The sequence below is a fragment of the Cetorhinus maximus genome, chromosome 19 (genome assembly GCF_964194155.1).
Source record: "Cetorhinus maximus chromosome 19, sCetMax3.hap1.1, whole genome shotgun sequence".
In the NCBI taxonomy this organism is placed as follows: Eukaryota; Metazoa; Chordata; class Chondrichthyes; order Lamniformes; family Cetorhinidae; genus Cetorhinus; species Cetorhinus maximus.
The window spans coordinates 95,059,165-95,078,875 of NC_135897.1; the positions used below are offsets into that span (position 1 = coordinate 95,059,165).

The 19,711-nt window shown below is 42.1% G+C and overlaps 1 protein-coding gene across 1 annotated transcript in view; it reads left to right on the top strand.

Moving 5' to 3' along the window:
• The first annotated feature begins 246 nt into the window (after positions 1-246).
• The window catches only part of ostn (osteocrin), a 63,084-nt gene continuing 43,619 nt past the window's right edge, over positions 247-19,711 (top strand). Inside the window, exon 1 of the mRNA XM_078564598.1 lies at positions 247-361. The gene's annotated coding sequence lies outside the window, so the exon portion shown is untranslated. The remainder of the gene's footprint in view (positions 362-19,711) is intronic.

Here is a 19,711-nt window from a genome sequence, read left to right on the forward strand (position 1 = left end):
AACTTATGAAAAATCTCGATTTTTTTGAAATATAGAGGATTGAAAATTAGAGGCATTCTGGAACCAAAAGATCCTTGAGGGACTTGGAATACAGCAGAGAGACCTTAACAAATGATCTTTCATTCAAACAAACTGACCTACTGAATTGGGATAGTGCAATGTTTCGTTGTTTTTTTATATTATCATAAAGACACGCTCACTTGATGAAAATAAATCCAGTAATAATTAATGTTCTGCATTTTCATCTGGCAGCCCATAAAGCAGCTGAACAATTCGTATCAAGTCTTTGCTTTGACCCCCTTTGGCGAGGTTGAAAATATACAAGCACGAAAGATGCATTGATGCAATTCAACTCACAAGGGTTTGCTTTTATGGTTCCAGAGTTATGCTATTGTGCAGGTGTGAGTATTGTACAATGGGTTATGTTGTTGTACAAGTACAGGGTAATGAATCAATCACCGCAAGAGGCTTAGACCACTTATGGGAGCAACTGATTAACAACAACAATGTCACAAAAGTATAATAATTCTCGTAATATTGTTGCCATTTATTGTAAAAGTAGGTTAATAGTGGGGTTTGGGTGGTTTCTCTGTGAGTGCGTGTGGGATTTAATTGAGTTGGAGGCAGCTGGTCTGGAGGCTTTGACTCATCAAAAGAAGCTCGGTTTGAAATGCTAAATACGTAAACGTGGCTGGAATCTTAGATTGTGAGGTGAGGAGAATTTGCATTTTTAGATAAATCATGGCAGTTTGAATTTCAAAGAGATGGTAGGATGTTACACCTAACCAGAGAAGCTAGGCCAAGCAGTGTGTTTATTTTTCCTCAAAGCTTACTGACAATATTAGCACCATGAAAAGATTTATATTATGAGAAAGGTAAAGCTCTAAAGACACATGGGAACAATGTGATTTATATTAAAAGGGAGAATCATGTATAAAGGAGAAGAGGCAATGTGTCCAGGAAGGCATTGTAAGATCTACCAGAAGAGTGAAAAGCCTCCAGTATTTGTGCATCAAGCCTGCTGTCTACAGAAACTGATGCTGGGAAAAGCCATTTTGAATTCTACTGTCCAGGGTATTGTGTTGACTTGCTTGGATCTGTTTAAATCTATTTCTTTTACCATTGCCTTAATGGGGGTATTAACTGGAAGCCAGATTAATTAGGGGTTTTAGGAGTTATTGTTGTAGTAATTTGTAGACCTATGTATGTGCTTGAAATCTTTTCTTTTGTTAATAAATATTTGATTTAGTTTTCTAAAAAAATCTCTGAAGTCTGGGTAGACTTACTACTACTGAATTCAGGGCATGAACCTCGAAATAAAAACATATTGCAAAATCATTGTGACCGGGTGATCAAGTTTCCCTCGTGGATTTGATCCACCTGGCACACATCATCTGCCGCGTCATGATAAATAGGGGGCTCTTTGCGGGATTTTTGAAATTCCTTGAATGGTTTGGAGTTGGTGAATCTTAAGGTTGTGAGCACGAGATGCACTTTGAATTCAGGAGTTGGCGGGAAGGATTTTTTAAGTGGTGAAACTGCAAAAATGGCTGTATCCATGGCTAAAACCTTTTTTGGAAATAGAAGATATAACTCTGATTGGGTTACAAAAAATATCTAAAGGTAAGTTAACAGAGATAAATTGCAGTTGAGGTTACCTGTAAGGGGCAATGAAAGCAGATAATAGTTGAAGGATAGCACAGCGTTTAAAGTTGGAAGTGATACCTGATACGAGTGAGTCACAGCTGGAGGTAGCGAAACTTCAGTTAGAAATGAAGAGACTTGGATTTGAACAAGCGAAGGAACTGAGAAAAGTTAAATTGGAGGCAAAAGGAAAAGAAAAAGAATTGGGAATGAAAAAAACTGGAACTAGAGGCAGCAGAAAAAGAGAGGTTATTTCGAGAAGAAATGGAAATGCAAAAACTTGGGGTGGAATCTTTTGTGCCCGCTGGCAGTGGGTGTGATAGGTGGCATGTGTGGACAACATGGCGCGATTGGTTTCACAATGACAGGAAGGCAGGTTGTGATCTTCTGCTCAGCCTGCCGACGACGGGCCGCATTTCCCGCCAACGGTGATCGGGGAGCTCATTGTAATACATCAGCGTAACATTAAAAGGCCATCCTGCCAGGCCCTTGGACCCGCCGAATTGTGGAAGAGCTGACTAAATTTTTTTACAAGATATGGTTTATCAAAAGAAATACAATCAGATCAGAGTTCAAATTTCTTGTCACAGCTGTTCAAGGAAGTAGTGAACAGTTTTAGGATAAAACAGTTTAAGGGGCATTGGAAAGAAGGCATCAAACTTTAAAAACTATGATGTGGGTGTTTTGTCAGGACTATCCATAGGATTGGGATAGGGGAATTCCATTCTTGTTATTTGCTATTAGGGATGATCCTAATGCATCGAATGGATTTAGTCCTTTTGAATTAGTCTATGGTCATGAGGTAAGGGGACCACTGAAATTGATTCATGAGAAATTGGTGCGTCAAAATTCAGAAACTACTCTCATGGATTATGTATCAAAATTCAGAGAAAGATTAGACAGAGCATGTGAGTTAACTAGAAAAAATTTAAATATATCACAGCAAGTGATGAAAGTGAAGGTAAATAGGAAAGTTAAAGCTTGTAGTTTTGTTTCTGGGCAGAAAGTGTTAGTTCTGTTACCAGTACTGTTGGCTCATTAAAGGCAAGGTGCAGTGGGCCTTACAGGATTGAAAAGAAAATGAGTGAAGTAAATTATTTAATAAATACTTCAGGTAGAAGAAAGAAGCAGAGAATGTGTCACGTAAATATGCTTAAAAGGTACTTTGACAGGGAAGAGGACCAACAGGAGGTATTAGTGGTGGTAGATAAGGAGAAAGAGGTAGAAATGAAGGATTCTGAAATTGAGTTTCCTCCAATCAAATTGGATAATGAGGAAGTACTTGAAAATTTAAATGTAATATTGCGTTACCTTTCAGACAATGTCAAAGTGATTTGGAGAAGCTATTGCAGTCTCACAAAGCTATTTGTGGGAATAAGCTGGGGAGGACAAATTTAGCTACACATGATGAGTGTGTAGAAGTTTCATCTTCAATAAGGCAAATTCTTATGGATTAAATCCAGCAAAGTTATCACAAGTACAGAAAGAAATTGAATTCATGCTTCAAAATGACATCACTGAGTCTAATTGCAGTAACTGGAATTCATCTATTATGAAGGCACCAAAACCAGATGGAACACAAGGACTGTGTGTGAACTATCAAAAGGTGAATGCAGTGACAAAAAGGATTCATATCCTATATCATGGTTGGAAGACTGCATTGAGAAAGTGGGACAACCAATGCAATCAATTTTGATTGTCCCACTTTCGTTTGACTTGCTAAAAGGAACTTGGCAAGTCCCATTATCAGAGAGAGGAAAGGAGATGTCGGCTTTTGTGACACCAGATGGACTATATCAGTTTGAAGTCATGCCATTTGGTATGAAAAGTGCACCTGCAACATTTCAAGGACTGACAAACTGAGCAATTGTGCTGTTTATATTGATGACCTGACAGTTTTCAGTCAAACATGGGAGGAGCATTTATAACATCTGGAAGAATTATTTAGTCGACTACAAGGAGCTTATTTGGTGATAAACTTGGCTAAAAGTTAAATTGGAAAAAGCACAAGTTATATATCTGGACCATGCCATTGGACGTGGTAAGGTGGCTCTGAAGATGTGAAAGCCAAAGCTATCGTGGATTTCCCAGTGCCTACAACAAAATGAGAAGTTTTGAGATTTCTGGGCATCAGTGGGTTTTACTGGAAATTTGTACCAAATTTTAGCCAAGTGGTTTCTCCATTGACTGAACTATTAAAAAGGAACAAAAGGTTTTGATGGACACTGGAGTGTCAGAAAGCATTTGACAATTTGAAAACGGTATTGATTATGACACCAGTTTTAGGAGTACCCAGTTATGCCAAACAATTTAAGTTGCCCATTGGCGCGAGCAATATGGGCATTGGGGGCTGTACTATTACAAGAAGATGACACTGGAATTGAGAAACCGATAGGGTAATTTTCACAGAAGTTGAATGTACAACAGAGAAGATATTCACCGATTGAAAAGGAGACTCTGGGTCTGGTGTTAGTATTGCAGCATTTTGAGATTTGCATTGCAGAACCAATTGTTTATACAGACCACAATCCTTTAAAGTTTCTGGACAAATTTCGAGACCAAAGTGCAAGGCTATTCAGATGGAGTTTATTACTGCAGCCATTTAATCTACAGACTATACATGTGGCTGGACAAGAATAACTCATTGTAGATGCATTGTCAAGAGTTTGAAGCTCAAAGGGAAAAATGGGCATTTAGAACCTGGACACTGGACTGAAATGATTTTGTTTGATAGCAGGGATTTGTATATATACTGTTATTTTTAGGCATGCATCTAGTAAAGGATGGGAGCTGAACATCCAGGGGTATTCAATATTCAGGAAGGACAGGCAAATAGGGAAAGGAGGTGGGGTAGCACTGTTAGTAAAGGAGGAAATCAATGCAATAGCGAGGAAGGATATTGGCTCAGAAAATCATGATATGGAATCCATTTGGGTAGAGACAAGAAATGTCAAGGGGCAGAAAACATTGGTGGGTTGTCTGTAGGCCCTCAAAAAGTAATGGAGATGTAAGGGAAGGCATTAAACAGGAAATTAGAGACACATGCAAAAAGGGTACAACTGTAATCATGGGTGACTTTAATCTACATATTGATTGGACAAACCAAACTAGCAATAATACTGTGGAGGAGGATTTTCTAGAGGGTGTACATTATGTTTTTTTAGACCAATATGTTGAGGAACCAACTACAGAGCAGGCTATCCTAGACTAGGTATCGTGCAAAGAGAAAGAATTAATTAACAATCTTGCTGTTCCCCCTTGGGGAAGAGCAACCATAAAATGTTAGAATTGTCCATTAAGATGGAGAATGAAGAAGTTGAATCTGAAACTAGGTTCCTGAATCTAAATAAAGGGAAATATGAGGGTATGAGGCGCGAGTTAGCAGTGATGGATTGAGGAACCTTACTAAAAGGGTTGGTGGTAGATAGTATAGCTAATATTTAAGGAATTAATGCATGAATCACAAAAATTATTCATTCCTATTTGGCGCAAAAATAAAACATGAAGGGTGGCTCAACCAGGGATTACAAAAGAAATTAGGGATAGTATTAGATCCAAAGAGGATACATATAAAATTGCCAGAAAAAGCAGCAAGCCTGAGGATTGGGAACAGTTTAGAATTCAGCAAAAGTGAACAAAAAGATTGATCAAGAAGGGGAAAATGGAGTATGAGAGTAAACTTGCAGGGAACATAAAAACTGACTGTAAAAGCTTCTATAAGTATGTGAAGAGAAAAAAATTATCAAAGAAATGTAGGTCCCTTACAGTCAGAAATGGGGAACAAAGAAATGGCAGAAGAGTTGAACACATATTTTGGTTCTGTCTTCACAAAAGAGGACACAAATAATTTCCCAGAAATGTAAGGGAACCAAGGATCTAGTGAGAGGGAGGAATTGAAGAAAATCAGTATTAGTAAAAAAATGGTGCTGGAGAAATTAATGGTGTTAAAGGCTGAAAAATCCCCAGGGCCTGATAATCTACATCCCAGAGTACTAAAGGGAAGTGGCCCTGGAAATATTGGATGCATTGGTGGTCATCTTCCAAAATTCTATAGACTCTGGAGCAGTCCTCACAGATTGGAGGGTGGCAAATGTAACCCCACTATTTAAAAAAGGAGGGAGAGCAAAAACAGAGAATTACAGACCAGTTAGTCTAACATCAGTAGTGGGGAAAATGCTAAAGTCTATTATAAAAGACATGGTAACAGAACACTTGGAAAGCATTAAAAGGATTAGACAAAGTCAACATGGGTTTATGAAAGGGAAACCATGCTTAACTAATCGACTGGAGTTTTTTGAGGATGTAACTAGTGGGAAAGATAAGGGAGAACCAGTGGATGTCGTGTATTTGGATTTCAAGAAGGCTTTTGATAAGGTCCCACATAAGAGGCTAGTGGGCAAAATTAAAGCACATGGGATTGGGGGTAATATACTGGCATGGATTGAGAATTGGGTGACAGACGGGAAGCAGAGAATGGGGATAAATGGGTCTTTTTCCGGATGGCAGGCGGTGACTAGCGGTGTACCACAGGGATCAGTGGCTAGGCCCCAGCTATTCACGATATATATATAAGTGGCTTGGATGCAGAAACCAAATGCAATATTTCCAACTTTGCTGATGACACAAAACTAGACAGGATTGTGAGTTGTAAGGAGGATGCAAGGAGGCTTCAGGGCAATTTAGACAAGTTGTGTGTGTGGGCAAACATATGGCAGATGCAGTATAATGTGGGTAAATGTGAAACATAGAAACTAGGAGCAGGAGTAGGACATTCGGCCTTTCGAGCCTGCTCCGCCATTCAATATGATCATGGCTGATCATCCAACTCAATAACCTGCTGCCACTTTCTCCCCATATCCTTTGATCCCTTTCACCCCAAGAGCTACATCTAACTCCTTCTTGAAAACATACAATATTTTGGCCTCAACTACTTTCTGTGGTAACGAATTCCACAGGCTCACCACTCTCTGGGTGAAGAAATTTCTTCTCATCTCAGTCCTAAATGGTCTACCCCATATCCTCAGACTGTGACCCCTGGTTCTGGACTCCCCCACCATCGAGAACATCCTTCCTGCATCTACCCTGTCTAGTCCTGTTAGAATGTTATAGGTATTTACGAGATCCCCCCTCATTCTTCTGAACTCCAGCGAATATAATCCTAACCGACTCAATGTCTCCTCATATGTCAGTCCCACCATCCCAGGGATCAGTCTGATAAACCTTCGCTGCACTCCCTCTATAGCAAGAACATCCTTCCTCAGATAAGGAGACCAAAACTGCACACATTATTCCAGGTGTGGTCTCACCAAGGCCATGTATAATTACAGCAAGACATCCCTGCTCCTGTACTTGAATCCACTGGCTATGAAGGCCAACATACCATTTGCCTTCTTTACCGCCTGCTGCACCTGTATGCTTACCTTCAGTGACTGGTATGAGGACACCCAGGTCTCGTTGTACATTCCCATCTCCCAATTTATAGCCCTTCAGAAAATAATCTGCCTTCCTGTTTTTGCTACCAAAGTAGATAACCTCACATTTATCCACATTATACTGCATCTGCCATGCATTTGCCCACTCACTCAGCTTGTCCAAATCACAATGAAGCATCTCTGCATCCTCCTCACAGCTCACCCTCCCACCCAGCTTTGTCTCATCTGCAAATTTGGAGATATTCCATTTAGTTCCCTCATCTAAATCATTAATATATATTGTGAATAGCTGGGGTCCCAGCACCGATCCCTGCGGTACCCCACTAGTCACTGCCTGCCATTCGGAAAAAAGACCCGTTTATTCCTACTCTTTGTTTCCTGTCTGCCAGCCAGTTTTCTATCCATCTCAATACACTACCCCCAATCCCATGTGCTTTAATTTTACACACTAATCTCTTATGTGGGACTTTGTCAAAAGCCTTCTGAAAGTCCAAATAAACCATATCCACTGGCTCCCCCTCATCAACTCTACTAGTTACATCCTCGAAAAATTCCAGTAGATTTGTCAAGCATGATTTCCCTTTCGTAAATCCATGCTGACTCTGTCCGATTCTGTCACTGTTTTCCATGTGCTCAGCTATTAAATATTTTATAATGGACTCTAAAATTTTCCCCACTACCAATGTCAGGCTGACTGGTCTATAATTCCCTGTTTTCTCTCTACCTCCCTTTTTAAATAGTGGGGTTACATTAGCTACTCTCCAATCTATAGGAACTGTTCCAGAGTCTATAGAATCTCGGAAGATAACCACCAATGCATGCACTATTTCTAGGGCCACTTCCTTAAGTACTCTGGGATGTAGATTATCAGGCCCTTGGGATTTATCGACCTTTAATCCCATCAGGTTCCCCAACACCATTTCCCTACTAATACTGATTTCTTTCAGTTCCTCACTCTCACTAAACCCTGTGTTCCCCAGCATTTCTGGTATATTATTTGTGTCCTCCTTTGTGAAGACAGAACCAAAGTATGGATTTAGTTGGTCAGCCATTTCTTTGTTCCCCACTATAAATTCCCCTGTTTCTGACTGTTAGGGACCTATATTTGTCTTCACCGATTTTTTTCTCTTCACATACCTATTGAAACTTTTACAGTCAATTTTTATGTTCCCCGCAAGTTTACTCTCGTACTCGATTTTCCCCTTCTTAATCAATCCCTTGGTCCTCCTTTGCTGAATTCTAAGCTGCTCCCAATCCTCAAGTCTGTTGTTTTTTTCTGGCCAATTTGTATGCCTCTTCCTTGAATCTAATACTATCTCTAATTTCCCTTGTAAGCCATGGTTTGGCCACCTTTCCTGTTTTACTTTTGCACCAGACAGGAATAAACAATTGTTGCAGTTCACCCATGCGCGCTTTGAATGTTTGCCATTGCCTATCCACCGTCATCCCTTTAAGTAATGTTTCCCAATCCATCATAGCCAACTCACATCTCATACCATCGTAGTTTCCTTTATTAAGATTCAGGACCCTAGTCTCAGGATCACCTACGTCACTCTCCATCTCGATGAAGAATTCTTTCATATTATGGCCGCTCATCCCCAAGGGGCCTCACACAACTAGATTGCCAATTATTCCTTTCTCATTACACAATACCCAGTCTAGGATGGCCTGTTCTCCAGTTGGTTCCTCAACGTATTGGTCCAAAAAACCATCCCGTATACACTCCAGGAATTCCTCCTCTACAGTATTGTTACTAACTTGATGTGCCCAATCTATATGCAGATTAAAGTCACCCATAATTACAGATGTTCCTTTATTGCATGAGTCTCTAATTCCCTGGTTAATGCCATTCCCAACATCACCACTACAGTTTGGGGGTCTATATACAACCCCCACTAACGTTTTTTGACCCTTAGTGCTTCTCAGCTCTACCCATATAGATTCCACATCGTCGGAGCTAATATCTTTCCTCACTATTGCGTTAATTTCCTCTTTAACCAGCAATGTAACTTCACCCCCTTTTCCTTTTTGTCTGTCCTTCCTAAATACTGAATACCCCTTGATGTTCAGTTCCCATCCCTGGTCATCCTGCAGCCATATCTCCATAATCCTGAATATATCATACCTGTTTACATCTATTTACACGGTTAATTCATCCACTTTATTGTGAATGCTCCTGGTATTAAGGCACAAAGCCTTAAGGCTTGTCCTTTTAACATTTCTTGTCCCGTTCCCACTATTTTTCACTGAGGCCCTGTTTGATTCTGGCCCTTGATTTCTCTGCCTGTCACTTTTCTTATTCCCTTTTCTGTCTTTTGTTCTTGTCCTTGATTCACCCTCCTCTGACTCCTTGCATAGGTTCCCATCCCTCTGCCATTTTAGTTTAAACCCTCCTCAACCACTCAAGCAAATATTCCCCCTAGGACATCAGTCCCGGTCCTGCCCAGGTGTAACCCATCCAGCTTGTACTGGTCCCACCTCCCCCAGAACTGGCCCCAATGTCCCAGGAATCTGAAACCCTCCCCCTCACACCATCTCTTCAGCCACGTATTCATCCGATATATCCTGCTATTTCTACTCTGACTGGCACGTGGCACTGGTAGTAATCCTGAGATCATTACCTTTGAGGTCCTACTTTTCAACTTGCTTCCTAACCCCCTATATTCTGCTTTTAGGACCTCATCCCTTTTTTTACTTATGTCGTTTGTACTAAAACAGTGGTTTGTACCACTGGCTGTTCACCCTCCCCCTTCAGAATGTCCTGTAGCCGCTCTGAGACATCCTTGACCCTAGCACCAGGGAGGCAGCATACCATCCTGGAGTCTCGTTTGTGGCCACAGAATCACCTATCTATTCCCCTTACAATTGAATCCCCTATAACTATTGCATTCCCACAATTTTTACTCCTCCCTGTGCAGCAGAGCCAACTGTGGTGCAATGAATTTGGCTGTTGCTGCTTTCCCCCAATAGGCCATTCCCCCAACAGTATCCAAAGCGGTATATCTGTATTGCAGGGGAATAGCCACAGGAGATTCCTGCACTGCCTGCCTTGTCCTCTTGCTCTGCCTGGTCACCCATTCCCTTCCTGCCTGTGGACTCTTAGCCTGCAGTGTGACCACCTCTCTATACATGCTATCCACGATACTCCCCAGCCGCCGCTCCAGCTCCGAAACCCGGGCTTCCAGGAGCTGAAGCTGGAGACGCTTCCTGCACACATGCTGGCCCCGGGCACTGGAAACGTTCCTGGCTTCCCGCATGGAGCAGGAGGAGCACACCACAGCTTTGAGCTCTCCTGCCATGACTTACCCCTTTAAATTAAATTAAATCTTTTGGAAGATACTTAATCGCACAACCATTGTAACTTTACAGGCAAATGTGGCAGCCAACTTTGCGCACAGCAAGATCCCACAATAATCAGGTAATTTTAAAGTGGCCTTGGTTGAGGGGTGCATGTTGACCCAGGACGCCAGGAGAACTTCCCTGCTTATCACAAAATAGATCCATGCGATTGTTTTAAATCCACCTGAGGGGACAGACATGGCTTTGGTTTAACATCTCATCCAAAAGATGGCGCCGCCAACTGCGCAGCATTTCCTCAGTGTTACACTGAAGTGTCAATCTGTATTATGTGCTCAAGTCTCCGGAGTGAACTCATGGCCCTACTGTGCTACAGTACGCTTCACATGAGCATTATCAAACAACATTTGACACAGGGCCACATAAAGAGAAATCAGGACAAGTGATCAAAAGGTTGTCCAAAGCAGCTGGCTTCACACTGACACACTGACATCCCGATTGACCATTCATTACATGATTCTAATAAACTATTTGACTATCTGAGGTATCAGACTTGGGCCTTATTTTCTTGTTATGCACAAACATAATGGGAGTTGCTGGAAAGCGACTACTAGTGGGAATACTGCCTGATTAGTTCCCTTAAAACCCTACCAATTGATCCCCTTTATACAATAGCAATTGAAGCCCCTCACAGCACAGACTGGGCATTGTGCTTTGGACCATCATGACCTGTATAAATCAGGCACTTGCTGGTACAACTTGCTACGTATTCAAGGTGTTCCTTTACTTTATTACACAAGCCTTGGTGTAAACTGAGAAGTCAGGAACAGAAATTCCCCTAAAGCAGCATACCTTCCTAGGGTCTGATTTTAGTTGGCCTCCATCCAATTGGCATATAGCTTGTTTAAAATCAGAGTGACCACAATTTATGTTGTTTGAGGAATGCTGAATTCTTTGTTACTGAGTCGGATCCCATTATTTTTTGTGAGTAGTGCTTATTATGGAAAGCCATATGCAGATACCCTTTCACTAAACAACCACGGTTGCATGCAACAGTGTGTTCTACTGGCTGTGCATCATGGATTGGCATTGCCTATTCTGCACGCAGATGTCACGCAACAGAACACCTGTCATATCTTAAGCAGGTGAAGGCACGTCAATGTGTATCGGTAACATCCAACAGCTAACAATAATAGTAATAAAAACAAAAAACTGCGGATGCTGGAAATCCAAAACAAAAACAGAATTACCTGGAAAAACTCAGCAGGTCTGGCAGCATCGGCGGAGAAGAAAAGAGTTGACGTTTCGAGTCCTCATGACCCTTCACGAGGACTCGAAACGTCAACTCTTTTCTTCTCCGCCGATGCTGCCAGACCTGCTGAGTTTTTCCAGGTAATTCTGTTTTTGTTTTAGCTAACAAAAATACATCGACAAAAGGAAGGGCTTGTAATTATATAACACCTTTCACAATCTTTACAGCTAATAAAGTACTTTTTTGAAGTGTAGCCACTGTTGTTTTTTTTTAATCTTTCATGCGATGTGAGGGTCGTTGGTAAAGCCAGCATTCATTGCTCATCCTTAATTACCCTTGAGAAGGTGGTGGTGAGCTGCCTTCTTGAACCGCTGTAGTCCATGTGCTGTTAGGGAGGGAGTTCCAGGATTTTGACCCAGTGACAGTGAAGGAATGGCGATAAAGTTCCAAGACAGGATGATATATTCCCTACATCTGTTGCCCTTGGCCATCTAGGTGGTAGAGGTGGCAGGTTTGAAAGGCGCTGTTAAAGGGCCATTGGCATTTCTATACCAGTATGTATACGGTACAACACTGCCAATGTGCATCAGCAGTGGAGGGATTGAATGTTTAAGGGGGCAGATGGGGTGCCAGTCAAGTGAGCTGCTTTGTCCTGGATGGTATCGAGGTGCTTGAGTGCTGTTGGAGCCACAAATGGAAAGTGTTCCATCACACCCCTGACTTGCGCCTTGTAGATGGTGGACAGGTTTTGGGGAGTCAGGAGGTGGGTTAGGCGCTGCAAAGTTCCTGACCTCTGACCTGCCCTTGCAGCCACCGTATTCATATGGCTAGTCCAGTTCAGTTTCTGGCCAGTGGTAAGCCTCAGGATGTTGATATTATGGGATTCGGCAATGGTAATGTCATTGAATGTCAAATGGGAGATTGTTAGATTCTCTCTTGTTGGAGATGCTTATTGCCTGGCACTTGTGTGGTGCAAATATCACTTGCCACTTGTCAGCCCAAGCCTGAATGATGTTCCGGTCTTGCTGCATATGGGCACCGACTGCTTCAGCCTCTGAGGTGTCGCGAATGGGACTGAACATTGTGCATCATCAGCGAATATCCCCATTTCTGACCTTATGATTGAAGAAAGGTCATTGATGAAGCAGCTAGGACCGTGCCCACTAGCCCTGCAGCGAAATCTTGGGACTGAGATGATTGACCTCCAACAATCACAACCACCTTCCTTTGTGCCAATCAGTGAATCCAATCAGTGGAGCGTTTTCCTCCTGGTCCCTATTGACTTCAATTTAACCACGAGTACTTGATGCCTGGATGTCAAGGGCAGTCACTCTCAACTCACCTTGTAATGTAAGGAATGTGGCAGCTGATTTGGACATAGAAAGATTCCACAAACTGCAAGTGATAATGACCAGATAATCTGTTTTAGGTATTGATTGAGGAATAGACATTGCTGCTGCTTTGAAAGAGAGCACCTTCAACAGCACAGCACTCCCTCAACATTGCACTTGGAGTGTCAGTCTAGATTTTGTGCTCAAGGCTCTGGAGTAGGACTTGAACCCACAACCTTTTGGCCCAGAGACAGTGCTATCATCGAGCGATGATGAACACATCTCCTAGAACAGCGTTGTTGAATAAAAATGATTGACAAGCTACAGGTGTTGCTCCAGCAACACTGTTTTAGCCACAGGTTCTAATTTTAGTAGAAAATGCCTCATGACTGAGTGTACTTCATACATGGATATTTCCTTAATAAACATTCCCCAGCTTTCATTAACCAAGAAGTAAAGCATTCAACTATTTTTTAAAAATGTATTTGTTCATGGGGTGTGGACGTTGCTGGTTCAACTGGCATTTATTGCAAATCCCTGATTGCCCTTGTGAATCAAAAAACATTTGCATTCTCTGCCTTTTCCCTGATGTGTTTTGCCAAGAAATGCACAAAATGGTTAAAATTCACCTACATATGATGTGTGACATCACACCACCAATGGCAATGTTTTTTTACAGTAGGCAAAGTGCTTTTTGAAGAGTAGTGTCCCCTCCCTTACCGCACTGTAGATGCACCTACACCACATAGACTGCAATGGTTCAAGGAGGCAACTCATCACCACCTTCTCCAGCAACACCCATCTCGTGAAAGAATAAATAAGAAGTCACTGTTGCAATGTATTAGCCAATTTACACACAGCAAGCTCCTACAAACAGAGCAAGCTCCCACAAACAGCAATACGATAATAACCAGATAACCTGTTTCAGTCGTGTTGCTTGAAATCTAACTATTGTCCAGGCACCAGGGAAAACTCCTACTTCAAACTAATTGTCATGAACACTACTCAGAAAATGGCTCATCTTCAAAGACTAAGGACGTTCTGGAAGAATTTGTGTTTAGAAGGCTGTCCGTTAAAGGGTTAATGCAGGACTCTGATTGCTATTCCTAAAAAATGCATCTTTTTACAAGAAAGGGTAATTAAGCAGCTGAAAGAAACTGTAAACCTCTTGACCTGGGTGAGCTGTGTACAAAAGGGATCATGTGGTTTTTATGGCTCTAAAAAAAAAAATGCCTGGAAGACTGTGTTTCAAAAAGTTGGTTTTGGTTTTGCTTTGAGAAGAACCAACTGCTTGAGAAGGAAGACAGCAGCTTTTGTGCAGTCCAGGGCCTGTCCACAGCCGGAAGTGAATATAGGCTGCTCCTGAGATGCCCTACATGCTGGAGTAGAATACCCTCGAGTATTCCTTGAGTCTGCCTGGAAGGCAGTGCCAAGTCATTGATTGTTTCATGGATCAGTGCTGCGGGACAAAGCGTATAACCCGGACACCATTCCAAGAAATCCACTGCCTTTGAACCATTGATTTTTAACCTTAGGCCGAATTCCTCCATTTCTATTTTTATTTCATTGTTTTTTGTGCGTATGTGTGTTTGTGTGTGTGTGTTTGTGTGTGTGTGAGACTTAGGGTATCTCGAAACGGTAACTAGTATAATTTCATACTCCATACTGTATGTTGATAAACTTTGTCTTTCTATTTGACAAGATGAGTTTCCTAAACAATTGACAAGTTTGTTGTTTATTGAAAGAAGCCTGGTTAAAGTCTATTTTATTCTGGCTAGCAGTCGCGAAGGTAAATAATTGGCCGTTTTGGTCAGTGAATTGAACATTTAAATGAAATTTGTGACGTGGAGTAGTGGGGCTAGATCAACTGCGCACTCCTCCCATTCTGGTCGTAACATTCAAACATAAGAAATAGCAGAAGTAGGCCACTTGGCCCCTTCTTGAATGCCTGCTCCGCCATTCATTAAGATCATGGCTGATATGTTTGTGTTTCGAATTCCACATTCCCATCTACCTCTGATAACCTTTGATTCCCTTGCCTAACAAGAATCTATCTACCTCTGCCTTAAAAAATATTCAATGACCCCACTTCCACCACCTTCTGAGGAAGAGAGTTCCAAAGTCTGTCAACCCTCTGAGAGAAAAAAATTCCCCTCATCTCTGTCCTAAAAGAGCGAGCCCTAATTTTGAAACAGTGCACCCTAGTCCTGGACTCACCCGAAAGAGGAAACATCCTTTCGACATCCACCTTGTTGAGGCCATTCAGGATCTCATATACTTCATTCAAGTCACCCCTCACTCTTCTAAACTCCAGTGGAAACAAGCCCAGTCCATCTAACCTTTCCTCATAAGCCAACCTACTCATTCCAGGTGTCAATCTAGTAAACGTCCTCTGCACCACCTCCAATGCATTTGCATCCTTACTAAAGTAAGGAGACCAAAACTGCACACAATATTCGAGATGTGGTGTCACCAATACCCAGCATTACTGAAGCATAACATCCTTACTTTTAAGTTTAATTCCTCTCATTATAAAGGATAGCATTCCATTAGCCTTCTTAATTACTTGCTGTACATGTATACTAACTTTTTGTGACACATGCACGAGAACACCTAGATCCCTCTGGAGCACAAAATTCTACAGCCGTTCTCTGTTTAATAGTCTGCTTTTTTATTCTTCCTGCCAAAGTGAACAACTTCACATTTTCCCACATTATACTCCATCTGTCATATTTTTGCCCACTCATTCAACCTATCTATATCTGTCGGCAACCTCCTTAGAACATACTTCTGTACCTATCTTTCTGTCATCTGCAGATTTAGCTATCATGCCTTCACTATCCTCATCGAAGTCACTGTTGTAAATTGTGGGATTCCACTCATCACATCCTGCCAATCAGGAAAAGACCCATTTATGCATTTATGTTTTCTGCCAGCCAGCTAATCTTCTATCCATGCTAATGCAATACCCCCTACACCATGAGCTTTTGTTTTCCGCAATAATTTTTGATGTGGCACTTTATCAAATGCCTTCTGGAAATCCAAACACAGGCTCCCCTTTATTCACAGCACATGAAACTCCTTCAAATAACTCCAATAAATTGGTTAAACATGATTTCCCTTTCACAAAACTATGCTGATTCTTCCCAATTACCTTGAGTTTCTCTAAGTACCCAGTTATAACTCCTTAATAATCGATTTTAACACCTTTCCCATGACAAACGTCAAGCTAATTGGCCTATAGGTTCCTGTTTTCTGCCTCCCTCCTTTCTTGAATAAAGGGGTTATATTTGCTACTTTCCAGTCTGATAGAACCTTTCCAGAATCTAGAGAATTTTGGAAAATTAACAACAATGCATCTACTCATTAGCCACCTCTTTTAAGACCCTAGGATGAAGTCTATCTGGACCTCGAGACTTGTCAGCCCGCAGTCAATCTGTGGAGGGTCCAACAAGGGACGGCACAGTGCTGGACCTAATTCTGGGGAATGAAGCCAGACAGGTGGCTGAGGTGGTGGTGGGCGAGCATTTTAGCGATAGCGACCACAACATTTAAGTTTGTTATGGACAAAGAAATCGACAAGTTGCAAAAAAATGTTTTGGATTGGGGGAGAGTGGATTTTAGTAAAATAAGGCAGGATCTGGCTAAGGTAGACTGAGAACAGCTACTTGTGGGGAAATCTACAGAAGAGCAGTGGGGGGTGTTCAAAAAGGAAATGTGGAGGGTACAGGCTCAACATGTTCCCTCTAGGGTGATAGGAAGGAGTAACAAGCCCAGAGAACCATGGATGACCAGAGATATTCAGGTTACGATGAGAAGGAAAAGAGAGGCTTTTAGCGGGTACAAGGGAAGCAAATCAGCAGAGGCATTAGTGGAGTACAGAAAGTGCAGGGTGGAGCTTAAGAAAGCAATTAGGAGAGCAAAGAGGGGATATGAGAAAGCTCTGGCTGGTAAAAGTAGGGAAAATCCCAAGGTATTCTATAAGTATATCAATGGGAAGAGGATAACCAGGGAAAGAGTAGGGCCCATAAGGGACCAAGGGGGCAATCTATGGGTGGAGCCAGAAGACATCGCTAGAGTGTTGAATGAATACTTCACATCTGTCTTCACCCAAGAGAATGAGGATGAAGGTATTGAACTGAGGGAGAGAGACTGCGAGGTTCCTAGGCAAATTGATATAGGGAGTGACAAGGTATTGGAGGTGTTGGCAGGCTTAAAAGTGGACACATCTCCAGGTTAGGATGATTTGTGTGCCAGGCTGCCGAGGGAGGCAAGGGAGGAGATCGCAGGGGCTCTGACCCAAATTTTTAATTCCTCTCAGCCCACGGGGGAGGTGCCAGAGGACTGGAGAACAGCTAATGTGGTTCCTCTATTTAAGAAGGGTTGTAGAGATAAGCCAGGGAACTACAGGCCAGTGAGTCTCACGTCAGCGGTAGGGAAACTATTGGAGAAAGTTCTGAAGGAGAGTATCTATTTCCACTTGGAGAGGCAAGGTTAGATCAGGGATAGTCAGCATGGCTTTGTCAGAGGGAGGTCATGCCTAACAAATTTAATTGAATGTTTTGAGGAGGTGATCAAGTATGTAGATGAGGGTAGTGCAGTTGATGTAGTTCAAGGTGAGGGGCAGGAGGTTTAGGAGGGATGTGAGGAAAAACTTTTTTACCCAGAGGGTGGTGACGGTCTGGAATGCGCTGCCTGGGAGGGTGGTGGAGGTGGGTTGCCTCACATCCTTTAAAAAAGTACCTGGATGAGCACTTGGCACATCATAACATTCAAGGCTATGGGCCAAGTGCTGGTAAATGGGATTAGGTAGGTAGGGCAGGTGTTTCTCACATGTTGGTGCAGACTCGATGGGCCGAAGGGCCTCTTCTGCACTGTGATTGTGTGATTCTGTGAGATGCAACAGTTTACTCACTACTGCTTCCCTAGCGATTGCAGTTTCACCAAATTCCCCTCTCCCTTCTGCTCCTGATTTACAGCAATTACTGGAATGTTTTTTGTATCCTCTAAAGTGAAGACAGAAGCAAAATATTTGTTCATTTCATCTGCCATTTCCTTATTAACTACTATTAATTCCCCACTGTCACTCTCTAGAGGACCAACACTCACATATGAATTAGGAGCAGGAGTAGGTCACTCGGCCCCTCGAGCCTCGAAAAAGAGAGAACATTTCAAAAAGAAATGGAAATACAAAAACTTCACCTGCAAGGGGAGAAGTTAGCAATGGAGGAAAGAGAAAAGGAGAGAGAGAGAGAATAACAGCTTGAAAAGCTGGACCTTAAAAAAGGGACATCAGATGCTGAGGAAGGTTCTGATGGTGAAATGGCCACCTCCAACTCAAAACCCAGCGGGGAAATGTTTAAAATTGTACAGGCTCTTCACAAATTTGAAGAAATGGATATAGGGGCTTTCTTTATTTCATTTGAGAAGATAGCTAAGCAAATGAAATGGCCAGAAGAAATGTGGACATTGCTTTTACAGTCTAGGTTGGTAGGGGGGGGTTCATACGCATCACTGTCAGAAGTATCTGTGAATTACGATACTGTAAAAAAAGCTATTTTGAGTGCATATGAGTGGGTTCCTGAGGCATACAGGCAGAAATTTTGGAAGGTAAGGAAACAGCCTGGACAGATTTATATTGAGTTTGAGAGAGTAAAACAAAGCAATTTTGACCTTTGGGTATGGGCATTTAAGATAGAAACAACATATGCAGCTCTTAGAGAAGTAATTATTTCAGAAGGATTTAAAGGTTCACTTTCTTTGTTAGTTAGAACTCATGTGGAAGAGCAGAGGGTAAAACGGCAAAAAGGTAAGCATCAGGGATAGCTGATGGTTATGAGCTTGTCCATAGATCGAAACCTTTTCTCTGTCACCGCTTAAATTCGGGAAGGATAGAAAGTGGGAAGGTGAAAGGAAGGCAGGTAGTCAGGGAAGAGAAGGGACAGTTGGGAATTTTCAGGAAATTACCCCTCAGACCAGAAAGGAAAGTGCTGTGGGTAGAAGTGACACTTGAAGACTTAAATGTTTCCATTGTAATAAGGTGGGGCACACAAAGTCAATGTGTTGGAGGTTACAGGAAAAAACCTGTTACAATCATTGGAACACAGAAAAGTTCGGGAAATAAGAGCACTATGGGTTCTGAAATCCAGGGGCAAGGTAAAACAGTAGTTTGTATAGAGGTGGAGCAGGAAGAATTAATGGTAGCTAAAGAAGTGGGAATGTGTTCACAGTTTACCCAAGGAAGTTCTGAAGGGCAGGTTACAGAAATGTTTAAAGGTTTTGTATGTGCAGGGAAACACTTTCCACACGTACAGTGTGGAGCAGGCAAAGATATTCAATTTTTAAGGAACGCAGGAGCTAGTCAGTCCTTAATGTTATGGGATAGTGCTCGTTTTTGCCCAGAGGGGTATTGCAGGAAAGTGTATTAATTAGTGGAATTCATGGAGATACTAAATAATACTCCATTGTGTTAGGCAAATTTGAAAAGTAAGTTGAAAACAGGGGAGGTGGTTGTTGCGATGGTGGAAAGATTGCCCATTGAAGGGGTCCAGTTTATCCTAGGTAATGATATAGCTGGGTCACAGATGTCGGTGATGCCCACTGTAGTCGAGCAGCCTGTGGAAATGCAATCAACAGAGGTGTTGCAGGAAGAGCATCCTAGATTGTTTCTAGATTGTGTAGTAACAAGATCACAGACTCACAGGTTGAAACAGGAAGAGGAAGAATCTAAAAGACAGGGGAAGGATGCTGACATC